We start from the raw sequence: 25,865 nt of genomic DNA on the forward strand, positions 1-25,865 counted from the left end.
TTTATAAGTAATTCTAGTCAGGCTCATTCATATGTATGTTCTCATTTCCCCTTTTGGCTATTAGAGCACCTAGGAAAGTTTTGGACTGTGTCCCTTGAGGTTACTTGGGAAAGAGGGCAGTTTGAAGGAAAAGGGACTGCTTTCTCTCTTTTGATTGACATTTGTGCTGATGCAGCAAGCAAAGAGGCCTCTCTGCAGATGTGGATTTTCTAAAACAATGTCACAGTCTTCCTTTAGTGGTATTATTTGTGTGAAAGGAGAAAAGGAGGAATAGAGGGAGGGAGACAGAGAAAGGAGAGAGAGACAGAATCTGTCAGTCCTGGGCCTTGAACTCAGAGCCTGAGCACTATCCTTGGGCTTTCTCAAGGCTAGCGCTCTTTCACTTAAGCCACAACACCACTTCCTGCTTTTTTTCTATGTACTGAGGTCTTCATGGATGCTAGGCAAGCACTCTACCACTAGGCCTAACTCCCAGCCCAACATCTCTGTCTTTCTATAAGACATATTGGAAATATAAATTTTCAACCTTGAACTAAATGATTTCAACCTTGAACTAAATACAATACTATACTAATGCAACGATTATGCTGAAATAGCAAAAAAAGCCTAGTAGTAGAAACAGTAGGTGATATCTGAGTCAAAAGGTTGAGTTTTTTGGTTCTTTCTGCTGTAACCTAGCTGTGAGAAGCTAAGTAAGTTAACTAGCTGGTCTGGTGATCAACTGAGAGGTCTTTCTGTTTGGACATCCTGTGATTCTATGACTGTGAATCAAGTTTTTGTCCTTATGAGGCTTCCCACATATCTTAGTCTGGGCTCCCCCAAAGATTCCTTGGCAAGTGATTTTTAAAGGAAAGGTCACAGAGAAGACTGACAAATGAGACAGAATCAGGGCCAAAGAGCTACTAGTCAAGCAAAGAGCTATCTCAGCAAAGCAAAGCCTGTAGAAATATTTACCAGCCTTATGCACAAGGAAGCTTGGCAGTGTAATTTGTGCCTTTGAGTTTTCACTCCATCTGGCAATGGAGCTGGGATGACTGAGTACAATTGCAATCATTCAAGTTTACTTTGTCTACCTAGCTCCCTCTAGCCATTTCCCTAACTTCTGTTTTCTCTCAGGCATTTCCACAGAAGGACTCTTAGTTGTCCCACTACAGTTCTCTTCAGAAAGAATAGGTGCTGGCAGTTGACAGTGAAGTATACCCAAGAGAGAACGTGCATGGAAATGTTAGAAAGAGAACTGAGATCTGAGTGGATCTCTATTCCACCATAGGCTATGTAACAGGGCCAAGCCTCTATCAGCATTGGGTATGCTTGTAGAGAAAGATGGTAAACAGCCACTTGGGGCTAAATACTATTGTTAGAGTAAACCTCCAGTCTGACTGTATACAAAGTCTCCTGAGACCTAGGAAAAGTGGCATCAATACCTGCTATTTCCTTTTAGGTCAGTATAATTTTTTTTAACATTACCTTTTTTTCCTCCTAGTCTTGAAACGATGAATTCAGGGCCTGGGCACTGTCCCTGAGCTTGTTTTTGTTCATCTTGAGATAGCACTCTACCACTTGAACCACAGTACCACTTCTGGCTTTTTCTGTGTATGTGGTACTGAGGAATCAAACCTAGGGCTTCATGCATGCTAGACAAGCGCTCTACCCCTAAGCCACTTTCCCAGCCCTTTATATTACTTATAAGGCAGAGACATAGCATCAGTTCTCTGCTCTTTTTGGCTTGAATATGGTAAAGGTAGCCTGAAAAATAATCATACGAAAGGCAAAAGCAAATTAATGAAAACTGATAACTCTGGAAACAGGCATACACATATACCCAAATATTCTTAAATGCAAATATATTTAAGTTCAATTTTCAAGCAATGGTCTTATTCCTCTCCTTAGACATATTTTTTTTAACAAGCCATTTTATTTTCTTTGAAAACACCTACATACTTAAAATGTTTTCCTTGTGAATCAATTTTTTATTTGACAGAAGTGAAGATACTTGTGCCTATAAAAAATGCCATGTGTTTTTGAAGTGTTAGAAAAAACAGCTCTTTGGCACTAAACAAAGCTGAGGCAGAAAAGCAGGGGAGTAGTTGCAGGATGACAGAAAAAAAATGTAAGATAATGAGCCTGGTGAGAGAATGTATAATTTAATGTGTGGCCTTGAAGCAAAAAAGAGGGGGGAGGAGAGACACAAATGAGAAAACAGTTAAAAATAGTGACTAAATTGATTTTAAATCCAATAAAACAGAAAATGAATCAATTAGGGCTTGGATGTTGGAGGAGGCATGATATTGTGAAAGAATCTGGAAAAGGCTGACAGATTTTTAGTCTATGAATTTAAATTCATAGGACCAACAATTTCTCTTGCCTAGAGAAATTTCTATGCTGCTTTTTCTTCTCTTACTCGTTGACAAAATGACTTCCCTTCTTATCCACTTTCTGAGATGTGAACCAATCTGTTATAAAAGCCTCAGTTTTCAGTTTTCTGAAAACATTCCCCAAGATGTATGGCACAATGTGTGCAAGTTTGAGAAAATTCATGTAACTCTTACTAAACTGTGGTTCTCTCTGCAGATGGATATTTGAGGGGTTTCTTAGGAGATGACCTGAGTTGGCTCATTGATGAGATTTGGGGATGATGGAAATTTGGGATGCTTTTTGCTACTTCATCCTGGATTTTAATTGTGATATACATGTTCCCGTATCTTAGATCTTATAACAAGAACACCCGGATCTTTCCAGTGAGTATTTATTCCATGGGAAGTTATGGAAAGCATTTAAGAACTTGAAAGCTTTGAAGAACAGCCTGGCTGTCTGTCTTCTTGGAATGGCTTCCTTGAAACTTGCCTTTATAGAAGTAGAGGCTGTCAACTTCTAGTAACCCTGAATTCACATTTGTTGGAAAATACAGATGCCCTTTAACTTAAGATAGAATTATATTTCTGAGAAACTCACCATAATCTAAAAGTTTTCTGAACATATCTAACTTGCTACATGCCCTTTAATAATAGTAATCCTTGGAGTGCCAGAAGGAATAGAATTCAAATCATAATTTTTATGGAATACTTATTATTCTCATACCATCAGAAAGTCACAAAATCCCAAACTTAGCCATAGTAAATGGAGGATCCCTCAGTGGGTTATACACTAGTATCTCCTCAGTGCTAGTTGAATCACCGAGAGGCTTAAAATATTATTAAAATTAAGTTCATGGAGTATGCATCTAAAACAGCATTTCCATCTTCCAATTTGAGAGCAATAAAAAGTATTTTACTATTAACTGAAGGTTCAGCCTAATATCTTTATTGCTTAGATGTTTACATTTTTTTTAAAATTTCTAACTGTCAGTCTAACATAATAAATCTGTATGTTTCTAACTGCTTACTAGTTTTTCTCCAAATAGTGTGTGAAATAACCATTTTAGCACTGAGGAAGCATAGTACATATGTTCATTTTTTAAGCCTAGAAATTGTTTCCACTTATTTATTACTAAATATGCTTGGTGGGAAAATCTGTAATAGAATTTTGTGACCAGTTTTGGTGTTCAACTCTTATACATTCTTGTTAAGATAGAAATCCACTGTTTCATATCTTTGATGATAAGGACCAAGAATCAGAACAAATCAGAGAAAGGCTGGATAAGTGGGACTGCATTAAACTGCAGAGCTTTTGTATGGCAAAGGACATAGCTAGTAAACTAATCAGGAAGCCTACAGAGTGGGAGAAGATCTTCACCAACCAAACAAGGGACAAAGGCCTCATATCTAAAATAAAACAGCAACTCAAAAAATTGAATCACTCCAAAACTAACCTCCAAAGTAACAACCATCCCATTAAAAAATGGGCCAAAGACTTAAAGAGAGTCTTCTCTGAAGAAGAAACAAAAATGGCCTATAGACACATGAAGAAATGCTCAACATCTCTGGTCATAAAAGAAATGCAAATCAAAACAACTCTAAGATTCCACCTCACTCCAGCTAGAATGGCCAGGATCAGGAAAACGAATGACAACAGATGCTGGAGGGGATGTGGACAGCAGGGATCACTACTACACTGTTGGTGGGAGTGCAAACTCGTTCAACCACTATGGAAAGCAGTGTGGCAGTGCCTCAAAAGGCTAAACATAGAACTCCCCTATGACCCAGCAATTCCACTACTTGGCATTTACCCAACCAACCAGAAACAAGGACATACTAAACCCACTAGCACAACAATGTTCATTGCAGCACTATTCACCATAGCAAAGATATGGAACCAACCTAGATGTCCCTCAGTTGATGAGTGGATCAACAAGTTGTGGTATTTGTACACAATGGAATTCTATGCTGCTGTCAGAAAGAATGACATCGCCCCATTTGATAGGAAATGGAAAGACTTAGAAAAAATCATATTAAGTGAAGTAAGCCAGACTCAAAGGAACTTAGGCTCAATGGTTTCCCTCATTCGTCATAATCAGTAGAAACCTTGGGCTCTACTAGCAGAGATTTGCAATAGAGCAAAATCTTGATACATAAGGACATATAATGTGAAGCTAATTGAAAGGACCTCCAGGATAGTGAAACAAAAGCCATATAATGAATGATTGTTGTCCTTAATGTACTAGGTTGTCTCTCATCTCCTTTGCTGTCCCTTGGTTACCTCATATTGGTATAGTATCTCACTTTGTTATCTGATATATTGAATTTATTTGTATTTGGATATTTGAAATTTGATAGGGAAGGGGGGAAAACCAAGATGGGTGGGGGGTGGGGGGGGAGGGAAACAGGTACCAAGACATGTGAAAGGGTATCAATGTATGTGAATTAATGCACCTTCTATCTGGCAAATATCATGTAACCCTTTTACTAATTACAATAAAAAATAAAATAAAAAAAAGAAATCCACTGTTTCAGAATCAATTCAAATATTTGTTAAAATTCAGATATTTAGGGCAATAAACTAAGCTAGTGAAATAGAATTAAAGATTTTGTGTCCTGAACTCTTTGTTTTTTTCTTGAAGATTCCAAGGTAATTCCTTTGAGGCTGTAAAATTAAGAACCAGTTATCTTAGAGCAGAATGGTCCCTAGGCAAAATCATGATAGACTTTATACTGAATAATATTCAACTACTGTTCTGTATGCCCCTTCTGCTTCTTGTTTCCATGGTTATTTCTAAATAATACCCTTTTTTGTATATGTGTCAGTGCTGAAACTACTTCTCAGAATTTGGGCATTGTCTCTTAGTTTTTTTTTTTTAAAGAGTAGCTTAATGCAACTTAAACCACAGTACCCCTGGCTCTAGTGGTTAATTGGAGATAATAGTCACATGGATTTTCATGCTTAGGAATTGCTATTCTCAGCTCTTAGCTTTCTGAGTAGCTAGGGTTACATGTATTAACCACTGGTGTTTGGCTTAAAATGCAATCTTATAATGAATTTATCCAATGTATTAAGAACTTGACTTATCACTAGTCTCTGTAGTTTAAAAGTATGACTGCTGAGGCTATAGATTTGACTAAATAACCTCTGATGGTGGGCAAAGAAGTTATTTGGGTTTAAGGAGAAAGTTCCTTGACTACTGAAATTTAACAACTGTATTTGTGGAAACAAGAATCTGAAAATGGCAGGGAGGATTGAGCTAAAACTAATCATCTTTGTCTCCTGCTATTTCTTTAAAAGTTTTTAATTAGGGAAAATTTTTTCCATGCCTTACATGACAACTTGAACGGTTCCATGACTTTTTGTGGTCTTTTAACTAAAAAAACCTGCTGTCTCAATGGAGTCATTTATAGTATCAAATTTCATGTTATCATAAAAACTTAGATGTTGACTAAGGATAGAATCTTTCCTTTCCTCTAGCTAGGCCTTGCTTTGGGCTGCCTACTTGCAATAGTCCTTCTTTTCTTTTTCCTCTTGTGGCATTTCTCTTCTTCCTCTAGTTTTGGCTATTATTTCTTCTTAAAATTTTTATAATATTTAAAAGAATATTTTGTGATCATTAAGTGTTTGTATATTCAGTAAAGCAGTTTATGAGTGCAGTGCAAGTTGATCAATGTTTGACATTCTCACTCATCCCTTTCAACTCACCTCTTGCTTTACCTTTCTTAACTTTGTAGGGTATGCATTGAGCTGGTGTTTTTTTGCCATTTAATAAAGTAGCTAAAGAAGGTAATGTATCTTGATCTCTGTCACCCTCTCAACATTTTTACCCCCTCTTGACCCACTCCTTCCGTTTTTTCTTAATTTTATGCTCTATTTAATGAATTCCTGATGGCCTTCTTTCTTTCCCCACTTCATTCATTTACTTCCTTCCCCTTGGCCCCACCACTCCTGAGTATCCATTTCCTGGTGCTTGTTTTGTTGGGCTTTGTTGTACAGTGGAGCTAGCTACTCACAAACAAGACTTGTCTATTATTTCTTATCTGACCAGGATTGAGTTTAGAGGATACTGGAGAGGTAAAAAGGGTAGAGAAAGTTCTTCCTTGCTTGATGTCTTGATGTGAACTTAAGTTGGCTGGATATATTTACTACAGGCTATTTCAACCATTTTTCCATGTGCTGCTTGGGTACAACCTACTTTTTCTTGTGGGAGGAGTGCTGAATTCCTCCTCACCCCATAGTTTTCTTCTTTCCTCCCCTTTCCTTCATCTTTTCTCTACTGCTTTATTTGTTGGATCACTCTACTCTGATCTGCTTATCATAGGAAGACCCTTCTATTTCTTCCAATATTACACCTGGCTTAAAGCCACAGACCCTAGACATATAGGCAGATTTGAATATAGCTATACACATTTCTTTACTTTGGATTAGCTAGCCTGATATTTCAATTACCTTTTGCCATGGAACAAATGGAATGCTTCTTTTAGTTAAATGGCTGCTTTCCAAGTCTTTCCTCAGTTTACACATTGAGTTCTGATAGCTATAGGGCTCATCCACTAGATGACCTAAGTTTGCCTAACTTAAGCATCCAACAAGTGGTAATGGTGCTGGTGGTGTTGGTGGTGCCTGCTTCCATGTCTTTGGTTCTCCAGGTGAGGCTGACTTTCTATGTGGCAGTCTTTATGTTGGGTCTCAAGGGACAACTGTGAACTATTAAGACCTCTTAAGATCCAGGATTGAACATTATCAAACATAACTATGTTTTTTGGCTATCATGGGGCTTGAACTCTTGGTCTGGGGTGCTATCCCCAAGCTCTTCAGCTTGGCTCTTTGAGCCACAGCACCACTTCCCAACATCACTATTGTCACAGTTTAGTGGTCCCAGTCTTGCCTATAATCAAGGGGTGAAAAAATAGCCTCTGTATGTTTTCCTGGAAAAAAAATAATGAAATTATAAGAGCACTAAAAATAAGTGTTGAACAAGTGTATAGAAATTGAATTTTTAGTTTTGTTCAAAGGGATTTTAATTTGTGAATTTGTGAGTTCAATGTGTCTACATCAGTATCACCCCTTCATCATTCTCCCTCATCTTGTCCAATCCACTCAGTTTCCCTAGCTCTGTTTTCATAAAAGGAACCTGTTACACTGTTGATGGGAATGTAACCTTGTGTGACCACTGTGGAAAGCAATTTGGAAATTTCTCAAGAGCCAGTTTTCTGGGAAGAGGATGGATTGGTTTTTCACTTTAAAGAAGGAAGATGTCTCCTAAAAAGTAGAGAAAGATTCTACATATTGTACATAAAGAAGTTGAGTACCTGACTTTGATTGTGGTACAGCTATAGACATGTGCCTTAAAGTAATAGGCAGAGGTCTGGGAATGACTTTTGGTGTAGCATATGTAGTGGACTGCTTGGTTGGTTGGTGGGTGGAAAACCTCATGACTAGTGCTGGGAAGCATCCTTTACTATTGCAGTAAGAAACACCAGAGGGAGACAAGCTGCCCAAGCCATCATTATGAGAAAAGACAATATTAAAGTGCTGGAGAAGATGGCTGACCCATGACTCCAGTCATGGGAGGCCTGGCTTGAGAATTCTGGACAAAAAAAGACATGCAGTGTGACTTTTGCACCCATTTATGCCAGTCTATCCTAAAACTGGTTCATTTGGGAATCTCAAAGGCAAGCTACAAACATTGAGTTGGTCCCAAGATTCTTAAGAGTTGTGGCAACTTAGATCTTGTTGAGTGGAAAATGGATGATGCTACTGTCAAAGGCTGAATCACTGGATGCCATAAATGGTGAAATAAATAGGATGTCCTAAAGAGATCGTCACAGTAATTTAGGTCTCATACTTATTCTGAGAGATATGCACAAGGAGGTTCAAAGTGAGCATAAAGGCAAGAATAAAGGAATGAACATTGAGGACAGAAGTTCTGAAAGTTTCCAGGAACAACAATGAGATAAGATTTGGGACACATAGAAGAGTGAGGATTTTTTGGTTTGGCCAAAGAAACAAAGTTTGTAAGTATAGTATTCTTGGAAATCAGGAAATATTCCTAACGGTACCCAGTATTTATGTGAACTGCCCAACTACAAATAATCAGAAAGTGGCCCTGGATTATTCTCCTCTGTTTTATATTATAACTCCCCTCTCTGTGGACTTCAACTTAGTATTTCAGTTCCAGATCCTCCCTCTATTAGCTGGTTCTGGGTTTGTATCCACTATTTTGATCCTCAGCTGGACTCCAGACCAGGTGCTGTGTCTTCTACTGGATGTTAAAGCCCTTTTAATGAGTTACTCCTTCAGGTGTCTTGCTGGATAATGGCCAGTGACTGTGTGCCCATACCTTTTTCATTCTTGGCTCTGAATATCAGTAGAAAGTCTCATGTAGAGAAAACAAGATGGTGAAATGAAAGAATGCAGGCATTGGCTCCATAGATGGCCTGGTTGTATCGTTTGATTATCATGTAATCTGGAGCAAGCCTTCTTTTGAGCCAGATCTACACACCTGCCAAGTGAAATTATGCTCACCTAGCAAGGCTGTGACAAGGATGTTGTGAAAAATTAAGCAACATAGTGTCTATGAATCCTGATTTAAGATTGTATCCAAACTAGCCTTTTAAGATGTCAGCCAAGTGATTCAGTTAGAATTGCTTTCCTAAAGGCTGGTGGAGGAAGACTGAATTCATTTGAAAGATGATTTTGAGCTTTGAAACGAGAAGACAAGCCAAACCAAGTCTATCTATGAAAGTCTTTATTCCAGTACAAACTCAGGGCCAGAGGCTGGCTTCCATTGGCACTCAGTTTAGTAGGTGGGACAGAGGCCAGAGAAGGGGTGTTAGGGAATTAGTATGGATGAAATTCCAGGAAGATGGCTGCAAACAACCTCAAGGCATCCATAGCCTGACTCTATCTGCCACTGGGTGCTGAGTGTGTGGGTGTGTCTACCTGTGTAGAAAGCCAGAGGCAAGGCAGATACAGTTTGCCAAGTATGCGCTGAGTACTTCAAACAGAGCAACTCTATAAGCTTTCTCCTGGAGTTAGTCCAAATGTCAGAAAATCTTTTTCTTTTCTCCTATTCTCTATTGTTGGACTGAGGGAAGAAGCTATCTACCTTGTAGGAGAAAAAGAGAAATTTTATCAAAAATTAGAATATGTTCTTGGAATCAAGGAGACTGAAATAGCCTTTACCTGCTGAAGACAGATGGTCCTTGGATGGGAGGAAGCTATGTCTACCTATGATGTGACCCACATGTATTATTCAGTGAGGGGGCTCAGTGACAAAGATTAACAGTCAGCTACGTGAGATTGGCTTTCCCAAAATAGATACTGAGATGGAGATATACACACAGATGATTAGGAGAGTGGAATCGGGAAGATGGGGAAAATGAGTAACAGTCCAGTGACAACAAAGGGTTTAGCCAACTCATTTGGGTCTTTGGTGGGTTTTTTTTTTTTTTGTGGAGAAAGGGCCTTGCTTAGAGCAATCATTTGATGCAGGATCTCTGAGGATGAGTATAACTTAGAGTGAGTCAGCTTCCTTAGACCATAGGAATTAAGGAGGGACATGATTTTGAGCCATGGACAGCCAATATTCCCTCTAGGTAAAAGAATGATCAAGTTGGCTCTAGATGCGATTCAACCCAAAGGCTTAAAAATGATCTTAGCTCAATCTGCTTTAAGTTGTGTAGAGTTTTGTGCAATTGCCTGCTTTTCAATACTCATAACTTTTTGTGAGCAAGTTCCTAAGTACTTGGAAGATCTGTGACCCCTGTCTTCTATTGTTTTGGAAAGAGATGGATTTAAGTTCTGATTTCCAAAGCACCCTACCTCTCCTCAGTCATTCCTAAGCAAAGGAAAAATCAAGAAGAACTTGGCAATGAATATGCTATGCCAAAAGTTGTTCTCTATTCTTTGATCTTGTTTAGAGTTACATGCCCATCAATCTCAGTAGATGGTGTAATCTCAAGTAGATGATATAAACCTTACCGTACCTACAAATAGAGACAAGTCACTATCTGGGGAGGGACCCAACTTTTTAGTACAGTGAAGAACCTTGGCATTTTATACGTACCTGAACCACATTTGCAGGATGACCAAGCTTTATTTAGACTATCTTTTTTCTTTTTACTTTTATATATTTTTATTGTAATTAATAGAAGGGTTACATTATATTTGCCAGATAGAAGGTGCATTACTTCACATACATTGATACCCATTCTCTTGTTTTTGTCCTGATTTCCCTCCCCCCACTCCCTCCCCTCATCTTGCTTTTCCCTCTTCCCTATCCTATTTCAAATAAACAAATAAACATATATATAATATATCAGATAACAAGGTAAGGTACTGTAACAATATGAGATAACCAAGGGACAACCAAAAAGATGAGAAATAACATAGTACATTAAGAACAACAATCACACATTATATGGCTCTTGTTTCCATATCCTTGAGGTCCTTTCATTTAGCGTCATCCTATATTTTTATCCCAAAGCCTTAGGTCAATGTGACTGATAACATCTTGGGGAACTAATAGTGTTAGATGTTACAGTTATTGGTTGGTATCATGATAAGGATAGGAAAATCTTTTGAGCTGAGGAGGGTAATCTATAATTTGTTGTAAAGATAATCTAAACCCAGATGCCCCTCAGTTGATGATTGGATCAACAAGATATGATATTTATACACAATGGAATTCTACACTGCCATCAGAAAGAACAACATCACCCCATTTGTAAGGAAATGGAAAGAATTGGAAAAAATTCATATTAAGTGAAGTAAGCCAGACTCAAAGGAATGTAGGCTCAATGGTTTCCCTCATTTGTCATAATCAGTAGAAACCTTGGGCTCTACTAGCAGAGATCTGCAATAGAGCAAAACCTTGATACATAAGGCCATATAGTATGAAGCTAATTGAAAAGACCTCCAGGATATTGAAACAAAAGCCATATAATGAATGATTGTTGTCCTTAATGTACTAGGTTATCTCTCATCTCTTTTGCTGTCCCTTGGTTATCTCATATTGTTACAGTATCTCACTTTGTTATCTGATATATTGGATTTATTTGTATTTGGTTATTTGAAATTGGATAGGGAAGGGGGGAAAACCAAGACGGGGGGGTGTGGAGGGAAGGGTAATGGGGACCAAGACATGTGAAAGGGTATCAATATATGTGAATTAATGCACTTTCTATCTGGCAAATATCATGCAACCCTTTTATTAATTACAATAAAAATATAAAAAAGAACAATAATCATGCATTATATGGCTCTTGTTTCCATATCCTGGAGGTCCTTTAATTTAGCGTCATCCTATATGGCCTTATGTATCTAGGTTTTGTCCTATTGTAAACCTCTGCTAAGAGAGTCTAAGGTTTATACTAATTATGATAAATGAGGGAAACCATTGAGCCTACGTTCCTTTGAGTCTGGCTTACTTCACTTAATATGATTTTTTTCCAATTCTTTCCATTTCCTTACAAATGGGGCGATGTTGTTCTTTCTGATGGCAGTGTAGAATTCCATTGTGTATAAATATCATATCTTGTTGATCCAATCATCAACTGAGGGGCATCTGGGTTTAGATTATCTTTACAACAAATTATAGATTACCCTCCTCAGCTCAAAAGATTTTCCTATCCTTATCATGACACCAACCAATAACTGTAACATCTAACACTATTAGTTCCCCAAGATGTTATCAGTCACATTGACCTAAGGCTTTGGGATAAAAATTTAGTGTATGGTTGCTTAAAGTCCTACATGGACCACTATCTATATCCTATTTCTGTTTTAATTCAGGCACTAGTTCTATCAGTAAGAAAGTTATATTTCAAATTTACATATGATGCAGACAGAGATGAGGTACTTGGCCTGAAGTCATACAACTAGAGCTGGAGAGCTGACTAACTGTATCCTCTCTCCCTCAATGCTGAAATGAGGTGTTCACTCTGAAAAACAGTGTATTGAATAAGTACCTGGAAATCTAGCAAAACAGATCACCTAAGACAATGGAAAGTAGAGAAATAAATATGAACATGGGATTAGTATTTGGAAGCTATTTGTACACTAGTGGCTTATTATTCCCAGCCTAGGTTCCCATCATAGGTGACTTTCAGGGCAGACCACCTCAGGCAGATCACACAGAGTCCTAAAAACAAGAACTAAAAAGTCAAGGAAGTTTACTCTAAATGTTCCCAACATACCCCAAAGCCAGAAAAGTTCGCAGCTCTACATTAAAATGTTAGAAAAAGATCACATTGCAGCAGCTGCTTATGTGGATTACCTAGTCTAGCCATTCTTCTAAGGCTTAAAAAAAAACTGTCTGATTTGTAGGGGGAAAAAAGGGAAAACAAACCTTGAAGATATCAAGTTGGTGCTTGTTGATAGAGCTGCAATTTCCCATTTATTTCCAGAGCAGACTCAGGTGTATCTGAAATAAGTCAAGATGTTTCTGCAGTCTTCCAAGCAGTGGAAGGATTTTGTGGCTCTGCTTTCTCCTTGTTGCTTATGCTGTTTCTAGAACCATAGCTTCCTTTGAATTTGTTTTTAATCCTTGGAATGTTTCACAGCTGATCCAAACCACGTTAGGAAAAAATCTGTCTCCTTTCTGCAACTATTCTATATAACTTCTTTTAATACTTCAGAAGGAAATGAGACCAAATGTACTATGTTCTCAACTTATATTTTATATGTACAGGACAGAGATAACTATTACTCTGTGTGTGTGTGTGTGTGTGTGTGTGTGTGTGTGTGTGTGTGTGTGTGTGTGAGAGAGAGAGAGAGAGAGAGAGAGAGAGAGAGAGAGAGAGGGGGGGGGGGAGGGAGGGAGGGAGGGAGGGAGGGAGGGAGGGAGGGAGGGAGGGAGAGACAGTGTGCGCATGTGTGCCTGACCGTTTGGAAATTTAATGCATTTTTGCATTGATTAAGCTTTTAATCTTGAAAACATCAAAGAATGTTTCATATGACATGTCATAGTTTTCCCATATGCAAACTGAACACAATCTTGGACAAGATCTCACAATGAGATCACAAACTCTGCTGTGACTTTTAAATAACCAAATTGGCTAGTTTTCCCTGGACATCTCAGATCTTTCCTCTTTTTCATTTTTAATAGTATGGGGGTTTCTAATTTTCTCCTTTATGTTACTTTCGATATCATTAATTTCTTTTCTTTCCTCATTTTTGTGGTTCTTGTTGAAGTTAAGAAAAATACTGAAAGTAGATCATATAATAGAATATTTCTTTGCACAGGTGATATTAAAGACCTGATTTTTGACACCATGAATTCAGTTCCAATTTAATCATCTAGGAACAAATCTCAGTGTCCTGAGATTTGTTGAGAAAATATTAAAGAGTAAATGTTCTGGCCTACACAGGAAACTTTACCACATGAAACAAAATTATCAATCTAGTTTGAGGATGTTTATGAAAGGTTCCAAATTACCTGTAAAGTATGGGTGAATCTGAAACTGATCATGTTTCTCATCTCATTGTGTAGAATTTCAGTGTATTCAGGCTTCTGTTGTGAAATGTTTTCTCAACTTGAAATCCCAGCGCTTCTCATGTGTGGAGAGAAGTGGTATAGAAATATACACAACTGATGTCACCTTCAGAAAAGTCAACTAATTCATGATGTGGCTTGTGGTAGATAAACAACTGAAGAGAGCTAGTAGTTTGGTACATCTCTTGGTTTAATCTTTTTGTAGCTCATTGGTTATTATTTTTGATTGCGCACTTGTGACTTTATACTTGACTATACTAGATAATCAAATTATGATTGGGATTTCAGACTTATGAGAGAGTATGGAGTTACGCATCTAGTGTCACTTTTTGGGGGTTGGTCATGGGACTTGGACTGTGGGCCTGGGCGTTGTCACTGAGCTCTTCAGATCAAGGCTAGTATTCTTCTTGAGCCACAGTGCCACTTCTTGTGTCACTTTTTTTTTTTTGGTCAGTTGTGGAGCTTGAACTCAGGGCCTGAGCACTATCCTTGGACATTTCTCAAGGCTAGAGCTCTATCACTTGAGTCACAGTACCACTTCCAGCTTTTTTTCTATGTATGTGGTACCAAGGAATCGAACCCGGGTCTTCATGCAGGCTAGGCAAGCATTCTACTACTAGGCCAAACTCCCGGCCCCCTTGTGTCACTTTTTAAGAACATCGTGAAATAACTAGAATCTCTCTTTTGTTCTGCCATCTTTAATATATGGATTTAATCTCATAAACCATCATATCCATTTATCAAGGGAAGGACATAAAGCCAACAATGAAGGGCTCATGTTAACTTAGTCTTTTCTTTCTTACAACAACAATACAATACTACTTTTTTAAAAAGTGTCCTAGAATTCCACCTACACACACACACACACACACACACACACACACACGCACACAGTTGATAGGAACAGGCTTATATGGCTATACCTAGATACAAGGGAGTTAGCAAAAAAGTATTTTACAGTGGTATAAAATACCTTGAAATTAGATTTTTGTTCATAAGGCAAAAGTAGTTTTTTAGGAGTAGGAAGAAAAAATTACAAGTATCAAAATAAGAATGAGAAAGAAAGAATATACATTTTCTTTCTTTATAGACATTATACTAAATGTGTTATATAAGCTTATAGGTTCTATGAAGTTTATTCTGATTTCTCTGTTCTTTAATTGAAAATACTGCATGAAATCCTATTACATCCAATCCAGCTGTTTCCATACTTGTTTTCTTTACTCAGACAGGGAGGTGTTAAAGGATGGAACCTAATATAAAGCACTTTGGTAATTGCTTCACTTAGCATCCAGACTGGCACAGCCTTTGGAAACTAAAAGGATTATTTGAATGAAGGTTAGGAAAAAAATAAAATACAGAAGGTGTTGAACCTCAGGAAATGGGCTCTGAGACCCTCTGATCATCCACATGCCTCTTCCCCAAACTTCCTTCAGTCTTTTCTAAGTCCATGGGCATTAATAAAGACTTTGTTCCCTTATCTGTACCCTTTGCACCAAGATTCTGTATTTTTCCCTTACCTTGGGACAGTTTATTCTGCACAAAGTAGATACCTGGCACAGTGTGGATTCTGTCCTTTGGGAGAATTGTGCATCACCTGAATAGATTTATGACACAACAATAACCATTTTTCCTCTCTTACCACATGCTAAGCTAAGTCATCTGAAACTAAAGCTCATTTTCTTTTTTCTTTTCCAAGATCTGATCAAAAGCGATTCCTGCTTCCTCACTAGAGGTGCCAAAAGTGTGAGCCAAAAGTGTGTCACACTTTGGGGGGGGGGAGCAAAGTGAGCTGATAAACAAGCTTGGGAGAAACAGGGCAGCTGGCTGTTTGTTAACATGTATTTTTTGAGCTGGTCCTTCTTTTGCCTGATCTCAAATTTTCTACATCTATCTTACTGTTTTTGTTTGACTTGTCTAAAAGAATGATAACCTACAAATCAAATTTGGGCTGCTTTAGGTAACTAAGGTATCTCAGCTAACCTTTCAATTAATTATTGTCTAAGGCGGCAGTGGCAGAATCCAGTAGTTTGTAATAACATTTGGCTCTCTTAGCTGACTTTTTATAGAGTAATATTCCTTTCATAAAGTAAGTTGTCTCTTACTCAGGGACATCCAGAACTCAAGATTTTTAACACAATGTACTCATTTTAATGTGCTGGGATCCATTTTTCTACAACCAGGACCTGACTTTTCATGGTAGGCCTGTTAGGCTATAGTATCAGGAAATGCTAGATTTGATCCTCAGCTGCTTCTGCCCTCTAGCAAACAGCTCTTTTTTTTTACATATCACTTATATTGGTGATTAATCACCTTCAACCTTTTATTTTTTTTCCTCTCCAATGCATTGATGACCCTGGGAACAGACATCCAATCTCATAAACCTTATTGTAATTATTCTTCTTCATGAATATTTCAAATGTCTGAGTTATTGTCTCTGCTGATGCATTTCCTTCTTTTAACATTCAAATCCACTTTACCTACTTCAAAGCTGGCACTGAATGCTTGTAACCTGTGGAGTTGCAAAGGGTCCTGTGTTGAAAAGGCTCTCAGGCTTGGTTTAAAATTTTACCATTACAGTCTTGAAATTCTTAATGCTTTTCTTTTTGAACTGTGTTTCTGTGTGCAATCTAATGAGACAGTAAAAATGTATAGATAATGCAACGAGATATGAGAAATACCCAATCTACAATTCCTTACCGTTCCATTGAAATGTTAATTTAATGTAATTTAATTTCTGTAGAATACCTAACATAAGATAAGGGGAAGGAAGATTTATTTTAGTGATGGTTTCAGAAGTTTCAACCCATCCTGACAGAGAGGGCATGGCAAAGTAATTCACATTTTGGTGGCTGAGAAGCAGAAAAAAGAAACACAAAAAGGGACTGGCAGAGGACATGGTACCCAATGACCCATCTCAGGTAACTCATTCCCACAAGTGGCCATACTTCCTAGTTTCTATCACCTCTCCTGAATGGCATTATGTTTATCAATCAATCAAACAAGGGATTAATTTATAGACTGGTAAACATATGCCAGAATCTAATCACTTCCTCAAAGGCTCATCATCCATGGTCAGGTGAAACATTTCATATTCACATCATCGCAATTGGTATAAAGCATTTGAGAAATTCATGAATACAGAATTCTTCCAGCATAGTTGGATGTTAAAGAAGTTTGAAAGGAAGTAAAAGATAAGCATTTTAGTGCTGCAACTAAGGAAGTAAGGAGACATGAGAGAGGTGCCAACACCTGAGAAAACCACACTCTGAAACTGCACTATTTCTAATGAAGAAATAAGGCACTAAAAGAGGTATCATAAAAATCCAGAATATGTATGTGTATGTACATATGTAATGCATTTTCTTTTTAACTTCTGTTACTTTTTTGTTTTAGCAGCTACTTACTGAAATGATGATGGAGGAAAAGACATAGACAAAGCTTACTTTCTTTGTTTCCCCATCTTTCTTTACATATTGATAAACCAAATATAATGAAGATACACTTTCTGGTTCAGAGATGGCCCCATCTTTTTCCCGTGTCATCACCAAATAGTGGAATGAATAAAGGGACTGAATCCCATTCATTGGGCTCCATTCCCAAGATCTAGTCACCTCCTTTCCAAAGACCCTACTTCAAAATACTATCACCCTGGGGCTAGGATTTTAATATAAATTCTAGAGAAACATAACTGATTAGACTATAACTTGATGACTTTAATCATGAGCTAAATAATCTCTTTAAATTTAAAATTGATATTATACAATATAAATATGTATGACTACATTCATGCTAACAATTTAAAAATTTACTTGATAACAGTGAGTACCATCAGCAAATAAATACTCTAGGAGAAATCTAGATGCTTCTGAAGAAAGGAAAACACTTCCTCATTTAGAATCTTTCTTAGCACTACTTATGCTTCCTCCCTCCGACCCGCTCTCCCTTCCTTCCTTCCCTCCCAAAGAGTTCTTTGTTTTACCACTGTAAAGTGTTATTTTGCATTTCAGTCTGAAGACAACAGTGCACATCCTACCACTAGGCTGCATTTCTTACCAGTGAAATCCAGCTCCATATTCTTATTTATTTAGATTTTGGCTCCCAGGACAACATCTGGGAACTAGCTTAGGTTCTGTTCTCTAGGGAAAACTCCCTAAGACGAGATTTGCTCATAGATGCACCTGGGTATTATTTCAAGCCTATCTATGAGGGTTTACGAACACAAGAGGAACAGAGAAAACTTGCAATGTAATATAATTGAGACAGAATCTTTGAATCATCTTATGGAAAGTTATAGAGGGGCAATCCCCCTTTAGAGTGTTTCGCGTGGTGATGGAGATCCTGGGTCTTTGCTCTCTTACATCTATCAGCCATGAGGTGCAAGCTACTCCCCGGGGAGCCTGAACTGTTAGTAAGGCCTTCTTCTCCATTGGAGGACAATTCTTGGAGAAGTACTTAATCGTAAGCAATGGCAAGTAGGTAAAACTTGCAGGAGCTCAGAATTACTTACCCCATGCCTGAAGGAGTTTAGATGGCCCCACATCCATGTAGCAACCAGATCATCTATGCAGCAATGAAGAAGTGGAAGGTATGAATAGATTCTAAAAGAGGTGAAAGATTTCTTCTCAATTTCCTAAGTATGTAAAAATCCAGACACTACAAATCACACACACACACACACACACACACACACACACACACACACAAAGATCCTGTAAGATCCAACATACAATTACCTCATTGTTTAACTATGACTGCTACCACAGAGTCCTGCAGAATCAAAAATAAAAATCTAATGTTTTTTTAAATATAATTTTTTTCTCTTTACTTTTCTTTTTAAATGTTTGGCTCCAATATAATGAGTGATTGTTGTCCTTCATGTACTATGTTATCGCTCATCTCTTTTACTGTCCCTTGGTTATCTCATATTGTTTCAGTATTTCACCTTGTTATCTGATATATTGTATATATGCTTATTTGGTTATTTGAAATCGGATAGGGAAGGGGGGGAAACAAAATGAGGGGTGGGGGTGGGGGAGGGAAATGGGGACTAAGACATGAAAAAGGGTATCAGTGTTTGTGAAGTAATACACTTTCTATTTGGTGAATATCATGTAACCTTTCTATTAATTACAATAAAATATATGGAAAAAATGTTTGGCTCCCGAAAATCTGTCTATATGTTTGTCCAATCAGTAATCTTCCCATTTGGAGAAACACAGGAGATAACACAGTTCTAAAACATGTGAGCCTTGTGGTTCTATTACAATAGCAAAGTATAGACTACATGACACTACTGTTAGTGGCTATCAGTAATAAGTTAGAAAATAGTGCGCAGCTTGTAATACAATTTTAGAATGAAAACTAAAATGTTTCCTTTATGATTGGTAAAGTTGCATATGGCTGAGATGGCATGTGAATGTGTTTATGTGCATAAATGAAAGTATGTTGGTTATGGGTAGAGTACAGGCCAGGTTGTGGGGGGCAGAACATCTTACATGTTTGAACTGGGCAAACCCAAAGGAATCATACTTGGCCTAGCTCCCATGGTACAAGTTTGTACTGGGCTGTGAAAGATGATGCTTGGTGCTGTGTGTGACACCTGGTATACAGGCTGAAAGGAAGGCATGCCTTGTCAAGGATTTTCCCAGATGCTTTATGGATTTCTCGACCATTGTCGGCAGCTTCTCTTAGATTGTCAAAGCTTGTGTACTATGCATTGCCAAGGCACTGTTGTGAGAGTAGCTTGTGTGTTGTTGTTTTTTTTTCTCCGATATAATCCTGTGTGAAGTATTATATCTGCAAGGAATCAGCTTTTTTTTCTCTATCTCTTTTTCACCCTATCAAGAACTCTTGTATTTGCTGGTTTAAAGGAAGAAACAAAGCACATTATTTGGGTATTGGACAAGGTTACGGAAAATGACAAAGTCTATCTTCCTTTGTTCTATGATTTGAAGGTCAAAAAGAAGAGGTTGAACTTTCAGGGTTGTATAGTAAAGCATAAAAACCTATCCAGAAGTAGAATCTAGACTTCCTTTTTTTTTTTTTTTTCCCCTGGCTGGTCCAACTCCTGTTTTGGTGAGAGTGGGAGATACTGGATAATGATATTTAACCAGCAGTTGTAATCTTAATGAAGGAATAATTTGTCACTCATTTTGACTTTGTGTCTGGTTGGTTCCATTTAGTTAATGAACAAGAACAGGAGTTAGCAGGTGATGAACTCAAAATAGAGAAAACATGGTTCATGAATTACGGAGAAATGTCAAAACATTTCTGCAATGTAGGACACCAAACTTGTACTTAATTCTTCTCATAATGGGCTAAACAGGTTGTCCATCTGGGTATCTACAGAAAGATAACACCCTCGGAAACTGCTCCTTCACCTACCTGTCTCAATCTCTACAAAGTCTGCATTGCCACAGAGGCAAAATTCTGATGCAAGAGATTAAAAATTCTCGTAAATGTTTTGTTGACAAGACTTTCAGTCACTGTACTTTTCCCTCATTGAATACCATCCCCCTCTCACTTTCTAGTTTCTCCAACACCTAGGAAACATAAAATTGTCAGAGCATTCAAGGTATTTTCTGTTCTCATGAAACAATAATCACATTGTAAACCTCAAGAGTGCTGCACTAGGTGTCTTTCTGGTCCTTTATTAATGCTGCTGGTATTTGTCTAGCCTTAAAAAAGCTTTTGGCTCAATATCCTACTCATATTTTTTTGGGCTATAGCTTACTAGAGTTGTTGGGACAAGTAAAACATTTCCCTTTCAGCATTTGTTACGAGAGGAAAAAAATCCTATTGTGTTTCTTAAAAGTGACTCATCTCCTTTTTTGGGATAGAGTTCTATAGCTTAAGATTTAGCGGATGGTATACCTTTCAGTTAGAAAAAGTAATACCACTAGTCAAAGCCAAGAGATACTGAATATGGTATGGAGTTTTATTCATCCTCTGCTATACCTGAAGGACAATGGTGGAACTAGGCAGAAGCATTCTTAATGAATAAAACTTCACAGTTTTTACTATTCTCAAATCCTAGAGCTCAGCTCTACAGTTCTGGTGAAATTTATTGGGACCGAACAAATTGCCACATGACAGCAGCGTTATTTTACTGATATGTTTAATTTCTTTAGAAAGTAGAATAAGGTTTTTGAAATGTTTAATTTCTTTAGAAAGTAGAATAAGGTTTATTGTTCTTTTGTATATCAAAATAAATGTGTCTGTGTTTGAAGTTTTAAAGATTTTTATACACAGTACAAAAAAACTAGTCATAGCTGGGCTTGGTGACTCTTGCCTGTAATCCTAGCTACTCAGGAGGGTGAGATCTGAGGATTGAGGTTCAAAACCAGCCTGGCACTAAAGTCCATGAGACTCTTATCTCCAATTAACTACTAGAAAATGGGACTTTGGCCCAAGGGTAGGGCGGTAGCCTTGAGCGAAGAGCACAGGGACAGGGCTCAGGCCCAGAGGTCAAGCCCCATGACCAAAAACAAACGAAAAACAAAACCAAAAAATCCCTAGTCATTCATGATATCACAAATATTTTAGGCAAGGTAGTGGAATGTAAGAAAGAAACCAGAAATGATTCAGAATATCAGCCCAGTCATAATTAGCATTAAGGAATTGGTTGATAACTTGACATTCTATTTTTCTGTGTATATGCACAGGCTTATTTTGCCATAACTGAAATATACTATATATGTTGGTTTGTAGTTTTATTTTTATTACTCATTAATAAATTAACTACAATATTTCTTATTTTTTCATGAGCAAAAAAGACTTGTGAAAATACCTATCTTTATATATACATATTTTTTTTGCTATGGCAAACATGAGAACATTTTAGTAGCAAATAAGTTGATATCTTCTGGTTAGTAGTTTGATTGGAAGAATGTATAGAGAAGAAAGAACAACTTAAAATACTTAATTTGACCTCATTGTCCAATTAAGTTGAGGGAAGTTTCTAGCTACAAAGGTAAAATTAGGATATGGTCAAATCTTACTTGATGTGGTTTTGTGAAACAACAAAAACTACAAAGAAAAAAAAACATAGTTGGCTCAGAATTGCAAGTCCTGTAAATCTAGGTAAGCAATCTACATCAGGTGGAATGTGGCTGCTGTTTCCTGAACTTAATTGTGTACTTGGACGTAGTCAAGATGTGAAAGTAAATCAGATCCCACAGGATGGGACTTCTGTCTCACTGCATGTGCCCACAGGGCCTTCTCAGTCCATTCAGTGAGGAAAAAGAACGAGCTTACTTGCTTCCCTTATTTCCAAAGCAAAGCTTACAATTGAGGGAAGTTAAAATTCCTAGGAAAGGCTGGGAGTTTGGCCTAGTGGTAGAATGCTTGCATAGCATGCACGAAGACCCAGGTTCGATTCCTTGGTACCACATACATAGAAAAAAGCCAGAAGTGGTGCTATGGCTCAAGTGGTAGAGCTCTAGCCTTGAGAAAGTCTAAAGACAGTGCTCACACCCAGAGCTTAAGCCCAGGACTGGCAAAAAAAAAAATTCCTAGGAAAGGGACTCACTAAATTAGTTGCTAACATTGATACAATTAAATTGTCAAGACGATCTTGTTGGATAACAAGTGAAAATATTTATCAGTACATACACATTTGTCATATTACTAATAGCACATTTTCATAGATCTATTTTCAAACCCAGCTTCCTAATAATTAAGTAAGGGTCATAATTCTTAGAAATGCATACAAAATAATCTCTTGGAAATTTTGTTGTTACCCTATATTCAGTTGTGAAAATTATCACCTATTAATTTTTTCCCAGTAACTAAAAAAATGAATACTGAGGAAGTACAGGCAAGTCACAAGTCTCTTTTTGAGGCTTTCCTAAGTAAAATTATCATACCATTAAAAAAATAAACTTTCTCATTTTTCTTCTTTTGTTTTTGCCTTCAAATTTTCTGATCATTTGAAGTGAATTAAAGATCTAGCTAGAGATCACATGCAGAAGTTTCCTCAAAAAATTACAACTGAATTTGACTATAAAGATATGGACTCATAAAGAGTCAAATAGTGATATGAGTTAACACCAGTCCATGATTTATAGAACATAATTAATTTCTTAAGGATATTAAAGTCAATCACTTAAGGCAGATCAATGGCACCATCTCTGAGCCAGCAGAGGGGCAGAGCATATATGTTTTAAGACACTTTCAGATTATAATCAAATTACATGTACTAATTCACAATCAATGTGGTTTGTCATGACTGGACTTATAGAAGCTGTGTTTGTTATTTTGGTACTACTGATAGAAACATAGAGAAAATGATCTGTTTATTCTTTACTGTTTTTTTTAGTGTAGATAAATGATAAAAGTATAAATAGAGAATCTATGTCAAATCTTTGCCTATTTGTCTCCTGTTAATCCTGCAAGCCAAACAACCAACCAAAAACCAATTACAAGGCTTCCAAGCCTTTTGGTAGTGTTCTTGATAGCATTCTTGCTTTCATTCGTTGAAACATCTGTTTTGCCACAACTTTCAACATCTGCCTTGCTCTCATGTTTTTTTGACTTTTCTCCTATTTCTGGCCATATCCTTATTTCTGAGGTTGGTGGCCTTTTACTTCCAAAAATATAAACATGAGACATCCTCAAAGGCAATATTTAGTGCTGGCTTTGGCTTTGGTAGTTATCAAGCATCTGGTTCCATCTAATTTTCTCTAGGCTCAGCACTTCCATAATGGTATTTAGATTGTTTCCTGAGGGATAAAAGCACATATAAAGATGCTACCATACACAATAAAGTAGAAGAGCATTTCAAAGCAAGGCAATAGCACATTTAAAGATATAACCCCAGAAAGAACATAACACATTGATTAGTCTGTAATGATTTTGTCAGGTATGAAAGGACCTTCAGAGATAGGCAATTTGATGAACTGGAATTTGGCATAGCCTACAGGAGAAGTACTGTGTTTACTCCAATGCAATGCATGGGTCTTCATAGGTTGATGTTTTGAGACACTGTCTTAGGACACTAAGTTCTGTATTAATCACTGCTGGGACTTAGAATTACATCAATCCTTCGAATGCTTCAGATTTTACTATAGATCACCCAAAATTATTTGGAATTGTGCTTTGGTTCACCTGACAAATTTGTTGCATCTCAGATCAAAACTTTCTTTTGTCACTCTGCACATGAAGTGTCATTCTAAAGAATTTTAGTTATGTGTACACTTTGCATCCCAATCCTTCCATGCAAGTCAGAATCAGATTTTCTGGTCATACCCTGAGGAATCTTCATGCTGATATAGAATTATATATAGATATAACCTTTAGGAAAATAAGAGGTGTATTTGAGATCCATCTTTAGTCTAAAATATCATACGATATCTGATGTCTACTTCCAGAATCTAATTTCAAAACATATTTATAGGAATTTAATTTGTGTCTGCTCTTCAATCAGTATATTCCACTCCCAACTTACAAGCCCTTACTGAGTAACCCCCAAAATTCTTTTTTTAAATTGTATTTTGTTGTCGGAGTAACCTATGGAAGGGTTACAGTTACATTAATCAGATAGTGGGTACATTACTTTTTGAACATGGATACTCCTTCTCATGGTTTTATCCCACTTTCTCTCCCCCAATCCCTATGAGTTCTCTTGTTTCTCCTCTTCCATTCTTATTTTAAATAAACAAATAAGTGTATATATAATAGACTGGGTAACAAAATCAGATACAATAACAACATGAGATAAACCATAAGGCGAAAAAAAGAAAAGAATAACTTCACATAGTGCATTAAGAACAACAATCACAAAGATAAACCTCTTGTTTCCATATTCTAGAGTTTATTTTGTTTAGTCTCATCTTATATGGACATATATGTTCATAGCTTTTGAGCCATTGTGATTCTCTGCTAGGAAAAAATCCTAGATGTATACTAATTATTACAAATGAAGGAAACCATGGAGCCTATGTTCCTTTGGGTCTGACTTACTTCACTTAATATGATTTTTTTCCGAGTGTTTCCATTTCCTTAGGAATGGGATGATGGCATTCTTTCTAATGGCAGCATAGAATTCCATTGCGTATAAGTACCACATCTTTTCGATCCATTCCTCTACTGAAGGGCATCTGGGTTGGTTCCATATCTTTGCTATGGCACATAATGCTGCAATGAACATTGTTGTGCTAGTAGCTTTACCAAAATTCTTAATACTCTTTGTAGAAATCTTAACAGAGTCTCCAAACTACTTTGAATTCTTTTAAGGATTGTTAAAAATTGCAATCAAAATGCAGAGAGAGGAAAATCCTAGAGCAAGAAATGGTTAAAAGCATTATGAATATTGTGCTTAAAGAAGAAAAGTGAGACTATGGTAATTATCTCAAATATTTGAAAGATGTCATCTGCATCAAGACTAGACTGATCCTATATTCTGTCAAGGGATAGAATTAGGATCAACACTGAAGACATAAGACAATATTTCAGTTTAGTAGGAGCAAGACGTGACTCTGTCAGTGAAGTTATTTGAAGACTGAATTCAAACATAGGAGAATGATCCTATCCTCTGGCATAGTATGAGATGCTAGGAATACAAAAGTATATGAGTCATAGTTTCTGCCTTCAAGAAACTTTCAGTCTAGTGAGAAAAACCCACAGTGATTGAGACAGACATGCAAAGCTGTATGATCAGATTGCAACATGCTGGGTTATCTAACTTCCCACTAGGATCTAAGCTTTTTAAGAGCAAATAGACTGTCTTCCCACCATTGGATTCCAGAATTTATTTGGTACATGATACATACTAAGCATTCTATATTTTTTGTTGGCTGAATTTATTGGATAATTTAAGAGTCTATTATGATTGTGTTTAATACAGAGGATAATAATAAGAGGCTATTCTAACAGTCCAGGAAACAGATAAGGAATGGCTAGCTGATATAGAATCAGCAAAGCCAAAGGAGATAGAGATGCATATGAGAACTGTTTAAGGCAGAGAATATTATGGGACTTTGTGAAAGATGACTCATAGGTGGGA

This window comes from Megascapheus bottae, chromosome 4 (assembly GCF_031878675.1).
Source record: "Megascapheus bottae isolate mThoBot1 chromosome 4, mThoBot2.hap1, whole genome shotgun sequence".
In the NCBI taxonomy this organism is placed as follows: Eukaryota; Metazoa; Chordata; class Mammalia; order Rodentia; family Geomyidae; genus Megascapheus; species Megascapheus bottae.